The 12,079-nt window shown below is 37.3% G+C and overlaps 1 protein-coding gene across 3 annotated transcripts in view; it reads right to left on the bottom strand.

Annotated features, from left to right (window-relative positions):
- ENOX1 (ecto-NOX disulfide-thiol exchanger 1) overlaps positions 1–12,079 on the bottom strand; it is a 612,013-nt gene that overhangs the window by 255,779 nt on the left and 344,155 nt on the right. The gene's annotated exons all lie outside the window — the stretch shown is intronic.

Below are 12,079 nucleotides of genomic sequence, written 5' to 3'. Positions count from 1 at the left end.
AAGATCCTACCAGAAAATGATCTTGGAGCCATATGTTAGTTCTGCCAGTAATTTTCCATGTAGCCGTCAATAACGCTTTGGTTTCTCTTTGTGAAAATAGCTATCCTCAGCTGGGTGCAGTAGCTCCCACCTATAATCCCGGGACTTTGGGACGGGCGGATCACGAAGTCAGGAGTCTGAGGCCAGCCTGACCAACACGGTGAAACCCCATCTCCACTAAGACTACAAAAAAATTAGCCGGGCGTGGTGGTGCGCGCCTGTGGTCCCAGCTACTCAGGAGGCTGAGGCAGGAGAATCTCTTGAACCCGGGAGGCGGAGCTTGCAGTGAGCTGAGATCGTGCCACTGCACTACAGCCTGGGCGACAGAGCGAGACTCCGTCTCAAAAAAACAAAACCAAAAAAACACCCAAAAACAACAACAAGAAAAAATGATCCTCAAGGGGCTTATTGTTTAGTTAATTATATTTACAAGTTTGGGATTTTTGCTCCATGCCTTCTTATGTTACAAAACTATCCTTAATTTACCTACATAACAGAGAGAAAAGTGAATGAATATGTTGATGTTCTTTAATTAATTACATGCCATAATCCCCCTCCTTCATCTTAACTGCAGAAATTCTATGAGAACCTATTGCAATGTTTTCCCTTTTTCTCTTGATATGTCTCTTTCCCCTCAAGGCTGCTAAGGTTTTAAAGTGTTCTGTTTCTATTTTTTTCATTAAAAATTCTATCAGAAACCCCACTTCCTCTCAAGGGGAAATTTATCCAAAACCACCTCTGTGGTATCCACGTAATAAGTGTGTTGGTAATAGGATGACCAACTGTCCTGGTTTACCCAGTAATAAGGAGTTTCCTACTACATGGATCTTTCTGTGTTAAAAAATGGGATAGCGGCCGGGCACGGTGGCTCATGCCTGTTATTCTGCACTTTAGGAGGCAGAGGTGGGTGGATCACGAGGTCAGGAGATCGAGACCATCCTGGCTAACATGGTGAAACACTGTCTCTACTAAAAATACGAAAAATTAGCTGGGCGTGGTGGCACACGCCAGTAGTCCCAGCTACTCAGGAGGCTGAGGCAGGAGAATGGCGTGAACCCGGGAGGCGGAGCTTGCAGTGAGTGGAGATCACACCACTGCACTCTAGCCTGGGTGACAGTGTGACTCCATCTCAAAAAAAAAAAAAAAAGGGATAACTCTCTACAAACCAAGGTCACCTTGGGTGTTAGCTTCAGAGAAGGATCGGACATGGCACAGAAACCTGCACCAGAGAGCTGCAATTTTCGTCCTGTTAGAAACACTCTTCTTTCATTGCTAAACAGCTGTATATAACAATCAAACACCAGATGGACATATGAATTTAATGACCTTTAAGTTTCCTTTACACTGGTGGTTCTCAATTCTGGTTTCTTACTAAAATTATCTGGTTAGCTTTTTAAAAAGTGCTCCCTGATTTAACTTATTTGAAGGTGAGTCCTTGCCATGGGCATACATGTTTGAAGTTCCCCAGCCAATTCTCATGTAAGTCAGGGTTACGAAACACTACTTTACACACATACTGAGATTCAAACTATAGGCCTAGCAAGAGCTGTTTAAAGCAAGGAGAAGTCTACTTTGTGATCTCTGACTTGTTAATTATTACATGCAAGTTTCTACTTCAACTTTAAAACAAATGAAAACCCGCAAACTGACTTTACGTATTCAACTACATTTATTTATTCACCCAGGGTTCAAGATCTATAAGCGTCTCCCTTGTCATGTTTGTATACTGAACATCAATCACCACCATCTATTGATATATATATGTTTTTCTTATAAGAAACTGTATTAGGCACCGTGGGGTATAATGATTTAAATTGCAAGGTCTCTGTCCTCATAGAGTCTATAAGTAGAATATACGAAAGGTGACTACATGATCAAGGCAAATGACCCCACCGCCAACCAATGAGGACATGGTCATGGCCTGGGATGGTTAGGAAATCTTCATAGAGCAGGTATGATTTTTAAGGGGCTTTGAGGACTGGGTGGAATGTTAGAGAACCAAAAAAAGAACTACAAAAAGGGAGAAAAGCAGTTTGAGAATGGGTAGGGAAGAATCAGTTTACCAAAGTTAAGTATGTATACAAATAATACAGTTCGCATTCTGAGCCATGCAAACTGTATCTAAGGATGCACAGAACGTTGTATGAGGCCAACTGCTGAGCAAGGGAATGTGATTAGCCCAATCACTTTTTTTGGTGCTAATCACTTAAGACATTGAAAAAGAGGATTAGACTGACCGATGAAACAATTGGTTCTGGATAAACATACAAAGCTTGGTCTGTAATGTGGAGAACAAGCCAATGAACAGCAATAGCCCAAGCCCCTTCCCTCTGGTGCTGGGCCCACTCAAGAGCCCTGAAAACACAGTGAGGATCCCGGGGGTCCCACTCCATCTGATCCAGTGAGACAACTTAGGGTTGAAGAAATAAATTTAGAACACAAGTCATGTAAAAAGTACATGTTACTTTATATGTGATTTTATGTGATTATCACTCATTGATTTTCAATTACTTTTATAAGGCAAGAGCTTTTCCTCTGGATTTTAGAATTAAAGAATTTCTGTGCCATTTGTCTTTGCCTACTAAAATAGCTAATTCTCATATTTATTCCAATAGCTGGTCTTCATGTAAGATATTAACTAAATGCCCATTAATCGTCTGGGTATGCAACTCAGGAAGTCAGTTGGCAAAATTAACATTTAGAAGTAGGCACCACTGGTTATTTCACACATTATTAACTTATATTACAATTCAAATAAGCTTACAGCTGGCAAAAAAATCTCTTCTGTAAAGTGATCTCAAACATAATAGGCTTAATCAGAGATAAATTAAATTAGGCAGCCATGCATACTACAGCATATTAATTCTGAGTAGTTATTAAATACATTTTCTGTTATCGCTAGTGTGAACAACATCATATGCAAACAAATTCTTCAAGAGGGTAGCAAATAAAGTTTATGTTTGGGATGCCATGTGTCTGGCATTTCCCCATGTTTTCTTAAAATGTTAAATAATCTTTTTTGCTAATAATGGCACTAGGTTAAGTCCCCATAAATGAGTCAACCTCACTCCTAGGAAATTAAACAAATGAACCTCAGACGAAACTGCTAAGTGTGGTTTTGGATTTTTCTAAAGGGAACTTCTCAACTTTCTCTGGCAGTTAAAAAAAATTTCGTTAATGAGTCATAGCTAGAGCAAAATGATCCAAAATGTAAGGTAGTGAATAGTCGTTACGTTAAAATTGGTGTCTCTCATTCTCTGTTTTGGGTGACCTATGTTGCCTTAGAATACTCAAAGAAGAAAATTATTAAGGTAGAATGCTATTTTCTAAACAAGATCCTGCCATTATCCCTCTCTCTCTTTAAACGATTGTAATCTAAGCCAGCAAACTAGCACTCAGATCCCACATGCTAGCAAATGATGCTTCACTAGCAAATGATGCTTTTGTGAAAGAAAATGAAAAGATGCATCTAACCTTTATACACACACACTCATGTTGCCTTTTTTGATGCACTTTTGTCAGATTATTTTATTCTTTGTTAATGAACCAGGCCCTTTAATTTCTGTATCCAGGAGTAATTCAAGTTACTAGGCATGACAGCCACTACCGCCCCCAAGTCTGAGAAACATGTTTCACATTCTTTGCGCTTTGCACATTTAAAACTCAATGTAAGGTGACAAGAACATTAAGCTGCCCAGTGAGCAAAATGTGAAACTAATCACTATCTGTTCTACAGATAGTGGGTACAATAATTGGCAAATTAAAGTGCCTGGGAAGAGCTGGGCCACCTGCATCAAAAAGCATCACCTTGGAATGGCTAATGAAGATAAATGTATGCAGCTAGCTTTACTGACAACTACTTCAAACACCAGCAGACTGAAAAAGCAACACTACAGTACCTATTTCATTTACCGTAAAGTACGCACCATGTGAAATTTTTGTTATTTAAAGGAAAAAAATACCTAACCACTCTCAATATGTTGTATACATGCTGGCTGAATTGAGGCTAGTACTTACTCCTAAAAAGCCAATGTTTTTCTTTTAAACCAGCAAACTGGGATCAATTTGCTTATTAAAACATTGAATTTGTATTCTCATGACAACTAGATTCAAATAAATTAAAAGGCTACAAAAAGAAAATAATCTAATTTCAATAAAATTGCTACTCTTATTCATCCATTCATTCATTTATTTGACAGTTACTGAATACCTACTATGTGCAGGTACTGTGCTTGACATTTGGCAAAGGCAGATGAATGACATCTCCTTAAGGAGCTTGTGGACTATTTGCAGGCAAGAGGTCTACAGACACACACACACACACACACACACACACACACACAAGCAACTAGAAAGAACTATGTGCTACTGCAGAAATGTTTCAAAAAGGTGTCCCTTTCCCTTAGAGCCTTTCAAGAGAAGGCTCACTCTTAAGTTGAATTCTAAGATGAATTCTGAAGAGTTTTTGAGGGTGAATAAGCTTAAGAATGGTCTTCGAAGCTGAAAAAAAATAGCATGTTCAAAATCAACAAGAAGATCAGCATCTGCTTGAGGAAAAGAAAGTGCCTTCAAAATATATGAAGGAAATAAATACAGAAATAAATATAGGAGGCAAGAGGTCAACAGATGATAAAGATGAAAGCTAGACAAGGGTGAGAATATGAAGGGCCCCAGAAGACACGTTGAGGAGTTTGTATTTAATTCTGCAGGGCAGTACTTTTCAGAATATGTGACAGAGGACCCTGGGGACCTGGGGAAGGAGGGAGGCAGCCTGGAAGGGAGTGAGGAGTGAGAAGAGGCTGAGCATTCAGAACTCAGGCCCTGCATCCCTACTCATACCACAAGAGCTTCACCAAAATCTGTTTCACCTTTTGGGCCTTTTTACTATTACTGTTTTTGACAATTATTTTTATACGGGAATAATCTTAAATTTGCAGGAAAAATTGCAAAGATAATACAAAGAGTTCCTACATACTCCTCTCCCAGTTTCCCCCAATGTTAACATCTCACATTACCATGGCCTGGCATGTTTGTTACAACTAAGAAGCCAACATTGGTGCATTACTGGTAACTCAACTCCAGACTTTACTTGGATTTTACCAGTCTTTCTACTAATGTTCTTTCTCTGTTCCAGGATCCAGTCCAGTCTAGATATCACATTGCATTGAGTCATCATGTCTCTTCAGTCTTTTTTGGTCTGTGCCAGTTTCTCAGTTTTTTCTTGCTTCCCATGACATTGACAGTCTTGACGTGTATTAGCCAAGTATTTTTAAAGCATGCTTCACTTTTGGCTGATTAGGGTTATTGGGAAGAATATCACCGAGGCAAGGTAAACTTCTCATCACATCACATCGGGGGCAGGCAAATGACATCAGCGTGACTTATCATCGTGATGTTAACCTTGATCACCTGGTTAAGATCATGTTTACCAGGCTTTTTCACTGCAAAGTTACTATTTCCCCTCTTTGGAAGTCAGTCGTAAATCCAGCCCATGTTTAAGGGGGAGGGTAAGCTTCACTATCTGAAGGGGGATATATAATTTGAAATTCTTTTAGAAGAAAGACTCTATTTATTTGTTTGATCATTGATTTATATTAGGATAAACTCAGGTATATTTATTTTATATTTTGGGTTATAATCAAATACCATGTTATTTATATTGTGACTCCAATTGTTCCAGCTTTGGTCTCTGGGAGCTCTATTAAATTGGTTCCTGTATGCCTTTCACATGCCTACATCCTTTTTGTTTTTGAGCATTTATTTTTTAAGGGCATACCATGTGCTCCAAGATCTTGTATTTTACTGTCCCAGCCACAGACTCCGTCATTTCTCTGAGGATCCCTAGTTCCTAATATTGGAGAATAATATTTAGAAACCATGGTCTGGGCACTGCATGTGCTTGATGCTACTGCGGTATCACTGCTCGCAGGCCCCCTCAGCAGAAAGAGCCAAGAAGTATAAATACATATTCAAACCCAGGTATACACACATATCTATAATTGTTTCTGTATCTGCCCATATGTATATTTATCAAACTAAACAGTAGTTAAGCTAACATGAAGTTAGCTGATATGTCCAACTCTAATCCAGCATTATAGGGTTTATTGCAGCCCCCTCTCCTAGCTTATTGCAACTGCCCTGGCAATGAGAAACCTGGCTTGCACCACCCACCATCCATTCATTTATTTGTTCAACCTCAGTATGTGGGTCTTCTTTTGAAGATAGATTTCTGTTACTTTAAAATAATAATATATAAAAGGGCTTTATTTTTATTCATTATCATCACTCTGATTGCCCTGTTTTCATCAAATCATTTCATGTTTCTCCTAGGCACCCAGGGAGACTATAATTCTCATGATCCCTTGTACTTAGGTCTAGCTCCAGTTAAAGGAATGTGGGTAGAAGTGATACTAACCACTTTTAGCCCTAGCCTTTATAATCTGTTGTGGAATTCTCTACTTAAATTGTCTATTTCTTTGATATCAGGTATAAGACACAGTGGACAATCCCAATATTAAAAGAGAAAAACGATACGACAATTCAATGGAAACAGAAAAAAACAACTTGAAAAAAGTAAAAATTCACTAAGGATTTAAAAACAAACACTCATCAACTAGAAATGAAAGAGAAATTCCCTAATACAATAAAATACATCTCTGAAAATTCTACAGTGAAAATTATACTTGATTGTTAATGTATCGTCACCACGGATACCCCCCTCAGTTAGGTGTCCCTTGTTCACCATTCTCTGTGAAATCAATATCCCACACAAGAGTGCTACTCTCCTCGCTCCGGGCCCATAACTCGTGGGGGTAGCTAGAATGAACTGTATCCGGCATCTGGTTCTTACCTCAGGGCCATAAAACTAAGATCGTCCACACGTTCCGCTTAAATAAGACATCTCGATGGATCACGGGTCTATCACCCTACTAACCAGTCACAGGAGCTTTCCATGCATTTGGTATCTTTTATCTCTGGTATGCACGCGACTCCATAGCAAAAGGCCGGTCCCACGACACTACATGCCGCAGCACCTGTCTTTGATTCCTAGTTCATACTATTGTTGATCGCACCTATGTTCAATATCCCAGCTCCGCATAAATACCATAAGGTGTAATTTAATTCATGCTTGTAAGACATAACAATAACCAACCACGTGGCATACCACTCACCGCACTATAAAATCGTAACAAATCTTTATCAAACCCTCCTCCCCCATCTCTGACTTCTTCCCTGAAAACTCACTTTTGCAAACCCCAAAAACAAAAGCCTCAATCCACCTAGCCAGAGCTTGTATTTTCATCTTTTAGCTTGCACAACTTCAACTGCTATCCTCTCAACTAATATAAATCTACTTAATCCTACCACTCTTAGCCCCGATTTCCCTCCCTTTCTCCCTCTTTATTTTTCCCCATACCTACCCACTACCAAATCCACCCCCTCATCACTACAACCTTAAAGGTAACGCCTCATAATTATGTATTTCTCCCCTGTTTATGTAGCTTAGTACACCCAAAGCAAGGCACTGAAAATGCCTAGACGGGCCTGCACACCCCGTAGACAAATAGGTTTGGTCCTAGCCTTTCTATTAACTCTTAGCAAGATTACACATGCAAGTATCCCCGCCCCGGGGATACTTTATTATTATACTATATTTAGATAACTAAATATACTATATTACTATATTTACTGTCTAAAAATGATAGACTATAGTAATTCGACAGCTAAAATAGTAACCCAAGTGGGTATGAAGTGGTACCACATTGTGGTTTTGATTTACATGTCCTAAGGGCTAATAATGTTGGGCAATTTTTCATGTGCTTATTGGCCATTTATAATATCTTCTTTGGACAAATGTCTGGTCATATCTTTTCCCCATTTCTAAATTGGGTTATTTGTCTTTTTAAGTGAATTTTAAAATTTCTTCATATATCTGGTGTACTCGTTACCAAAAATAAAATTTGCAAATATTTTCTTCCGTCTTTGAGTTTTATTTTCACTTTCTTGATAGTGTCCTTTGAAGCACGAAAGTTTAAAATTTTGATAGTCTGATTTATCTATATTTTTCTTTTGCTGTACATGCTTTTGGTGTTTCACCCAAGAAACTATTGCCTAATCCAAGGTTATAAAGATTTATACCTATGCTTCCTTATAAGAATTTCATAGTTTCAGCTTTTACATTTAAATCTTGGATCATTTTTAAATTTTGTATATGGTGTGACACAAACATTCAAATTCATTAGTTTGTATTATTAATACATATGGAAATCCAGTTGTCCCAGAACCATTTGTTGAAAAGACTATTCTTCCTTCCATTGAACTGCTCTGGCACCCTTTTGAAAATCAATTGGCCATAGATATATAGGTTTTATTCATGGATTCTCTATTCCATTCCATCTGTCTATCCTTCTGCCAGTACCAAAGACTCTTGATTACTCTAGCTTTGTAATAAGCTTTGAAATTGGGAGCTGTGAGTCCTCTAACATTGTTCTTTTTCAAGATTGTTTTGGCTATTTTGGGTCTTTATATTTCCATATGAAGTTCAGAATCATAAATTTCTTTTTTTCTTTCTTTCTTTTTTTTTGTTGAGACAGAGTTTCACTCTGTCACCAGTTGGAGTGCAGTGCCATGATCTTGGCTCGCTGCAACCTCCGCCTCTAGGGTACAAGCAATTCTCCTGTATCAGCCTTCCGAGTAGCTGGGACTACAGGCACATACCACCACGCCTGGCTAATTTTTTGTACTTTTAGTAGAGACAAGGTTTCACCATGTTGGCCAAGATGGTCTCGATCTCTTGACCTCATGATCTGCTCACCTCGACCGCCCAAAGTGCTGGGATTACAAGTGTGAGTCACCATGCCTGGCCTATAAATTTCTTTTAAAAAGCCAGACAAACCAGGTGCAGTGGCTCACACCTGTAATCCTAGCTCTTAGGGAGGCAGAATCAGGAGGATAGCTTGAGCCCAGGAATTCAAGATCTGCCTGGGCAATATAGCGAGACCCCATTCTCCACAAAAAGGAAAAAAAGAGACAAAAGTCGGATAAGATTTTCATAGGGATGGCACTGAATCTGTAGATCTATTTGGGGAGTACTGACATTTTGCAAACTTAAGCTTTCTATGATCATGGTGTGTTTCACCATTACTTAGGTCATGATTCATCTCTTTCAATGATGCTTTGCAGTTTTCAGTGTGCATGTCTTACATTGCTTTTGTTAAGTTTATTCCTAAGTATTTTTTATTGATGCTATTATAAATAAAATTATTTTCTTAATTTCATTTAAAATTTCTCCATGCTAGTGTATACAAATATAACTGGTCTTTCTATATTGATTTTATATGTTGCAACCTTACAGAACTCATTTATTAGCTCATAGTCAATAGTTCATTATTGACTAGAAGTGGGTAGAATAGAAATCCTTGTCTTGTTCCCAATCTTAGGTGGAAAACTTTCAGTCTTTCACTAATAAACCTAATGTTAGTTGTGGATTTTCCATAGATGTTCTTTAGCTGGTTAAAAAGTTTCCTTATATTCCTAGTTTGTTGAGCATATTTATCATGAAATGGATTTTGTCAAATATTATTTCTAAGTTTACTGAGATGATAGTATGTTTTTCTTTCATTCTATTAATATGGACTTTACACTGATTAATTTTCAATGTTTAAGTAACCTTGTATTAATGGAATAAATTATATTTGGTTCTGGTATATAATCTTTTTTATATGTTGCTATATTCAATTTGCAAGTATCTTGCTGAGAGTTTTCCTATCTGTATTTATAAAGAATAGTGGTCTACAGTTTCCTTTCTTCTTATGTATTTGTCAGGTTTTGCTATCAGGGTAATACTATAATTGTAGTTTCACATATTAACAGGAAACTTTGAAAAATAAAAAGTTTAAATTCTATCTTCAATGTTAAAAATAAAATCCTGAGCAATAAATATAATGGTAGGTATTTAAGATGTTTATATAAAATATTACTGAAAGGTTTTAAAGAAGACCTATATAAATGCAGAGATAGTGCATGTTCATGGATTGGAAGGCTTGATATTGGTGAGAAGTCAATTCTTCCCAAACTGACTCCTAGAATAAATATATTCCCAATCATAATCCCATTTGTGTAATTTCTTAGAAACCAGCAAAATAATTCTAAAATGAATATAAAATTTTACAGGAACTAGGATATACAAACCAATTTTGGAAAAAACAAAAAAAGAACAAAGATGGAAGGCTTATACCATCTGACTTGAAGAGTTACTATAAAGCTACAGAAATCAGTGTAGTCTGGTACATTGATATATAAAGAGCTATAAAACCAATGGAACAGAGCAGAGAGCTCAGAAATAAATGCACATTTATGTGGTCATTTGATCTTCAAGAATAACATTAAGAAATTCCAGTGAGGGAAAGGAACATCTTCAAATAGAGCTGGAAGAATTAAATATCCCCACAGAAAATAAAAAACTCTACACTGACCTCACACAACAAATAAAAATTAATTTAATATGGATAATAAATCTAAACATAAAAGCTAAAACTATACTAGAAAGCTTTCCAAACTGTGTGTGTGTGTGTGTGTGTGTGTGTGTGTATGTATGTGTATATATATATAAATAAAACTTAGAGATAACTTTGTTTTAGACAGGATACAGAAAATAATTAACCATGAAAGAAAAAAAAGCCCTGATAAATTAGACTTCAAAATTTAAAACTTCTGCTCATCAAAAGACATAACTAAGAGAATAAATTAGCAGGGCACAGATTAGAAAGAAATACTAAAATACTTGTTTATACATTTATATACAAATATTTTTATATAGAGCTCATATATATAAAGAACTTCTATATCTCAATAATAAAAATCCAATTTAAAATGGGAAAATAATTGCAATGAACACTTTACTGAGAAAATTATATAAATGACCAGTAAGCATATGAAAATGATTTCAACATATTAGTCATCAAGGAAAAGGCATATTAAATTATGATTAAACATCACCACAAACCTACCAAAATGGCTAAACCTAAAAAGTCAGACTGCACCAAATATGGGTGAGGATGTAGAACAACTAAAACTCTCACATTTTGTTGGTGGGAATATAAACATTAACTTTGGAAAAGATCTGGCAATTTCTTCAAAAATTAAAAGTACACCTATCTATGATCAGAATCCTACTTTTAGATGTTGATCTACTATAAACGAAGACCTATGCCCTCAAAAACATCTGTACAAGAATGTTTATAGAAGCTCATTCATACTAGTTGAAATGTGGAAGAATGGATAAACAAACTGGTAAAATGGAATACAACTCAGCAATAGAGAACTACCAATGAACTCAAGAACAGCTTGATCTCAAAAACATTATGCTATATGAAAGGAGCCTGACACGAAAGAGTACATAGAGTATGGTTCCACTTATATAAAGCCCTGAAAGAAGTGATTTACTCTTGGTAGGGTAGGGATACTGGGAGGGGTCTGCAGGAACTTTATGGAGTAATATAGATTTGGGTACAACAGGCAGATACATTTGTCAGAACTCATGGAAATTCACTCATAAAAATTGTGTGTTTTATCATATGTAAATTTTACCCCAAAAGAAAAAACAACGAATCATAAAATTTTAATTCTGGTAATAATGCACATGTCCAAGTATTTAGGAGGATATGTACTAATGTCTATAACTTGCTTTGAAATGTGTCCAAGCTGGGTGTGGTGGCTCATGCCTGTAATCCCAGCACTTTGGGAGGTCAAGGTGGGTAGATCACAGGGTCAGGAGATCAAGACTATTCTGGCTAACATGGTGAAACCCCGTCTCTACCAAAAATACAAAAAATTAGCTGGGCATGGTTGCAGGCACCTGTAGTCCCAGCTACTCGGGAAGCTGAGGCAGGAGACTGGCGTGAACCCGGGAAGCGGAGCTTGCAGTGAGCAGAGATTGTGCCACTGCACTCCAGCCTGGATGACAGAGCGAGACTCCGTCTCACACACACAAAAAAAAGCACTGCAGCCTGGGTGACAGAGCGAGACTCCGTCTCACACA

Source organism: Colobus angolensis, unplaced genomic scaffold, assembly GCF_000951035.1.
Source record: "Colobus angolensis palliatus isolate OR3802 unplaced genomic scaffold, Cang.pa_1.0 Scaffold101, whole genome shotgun sequence".
NCBI classification, from domain to species: domain Eukaryota; kingdom Metazoa; phylum Chordata; class Mammalia; order Primates; family Cercopithecidae; genus Colobus; species Colobus angolensis.
Note: the sequence above shows the minus strand (reverse complement) of the source record. Positions and strands in the feature narration are given on the sequence as shown.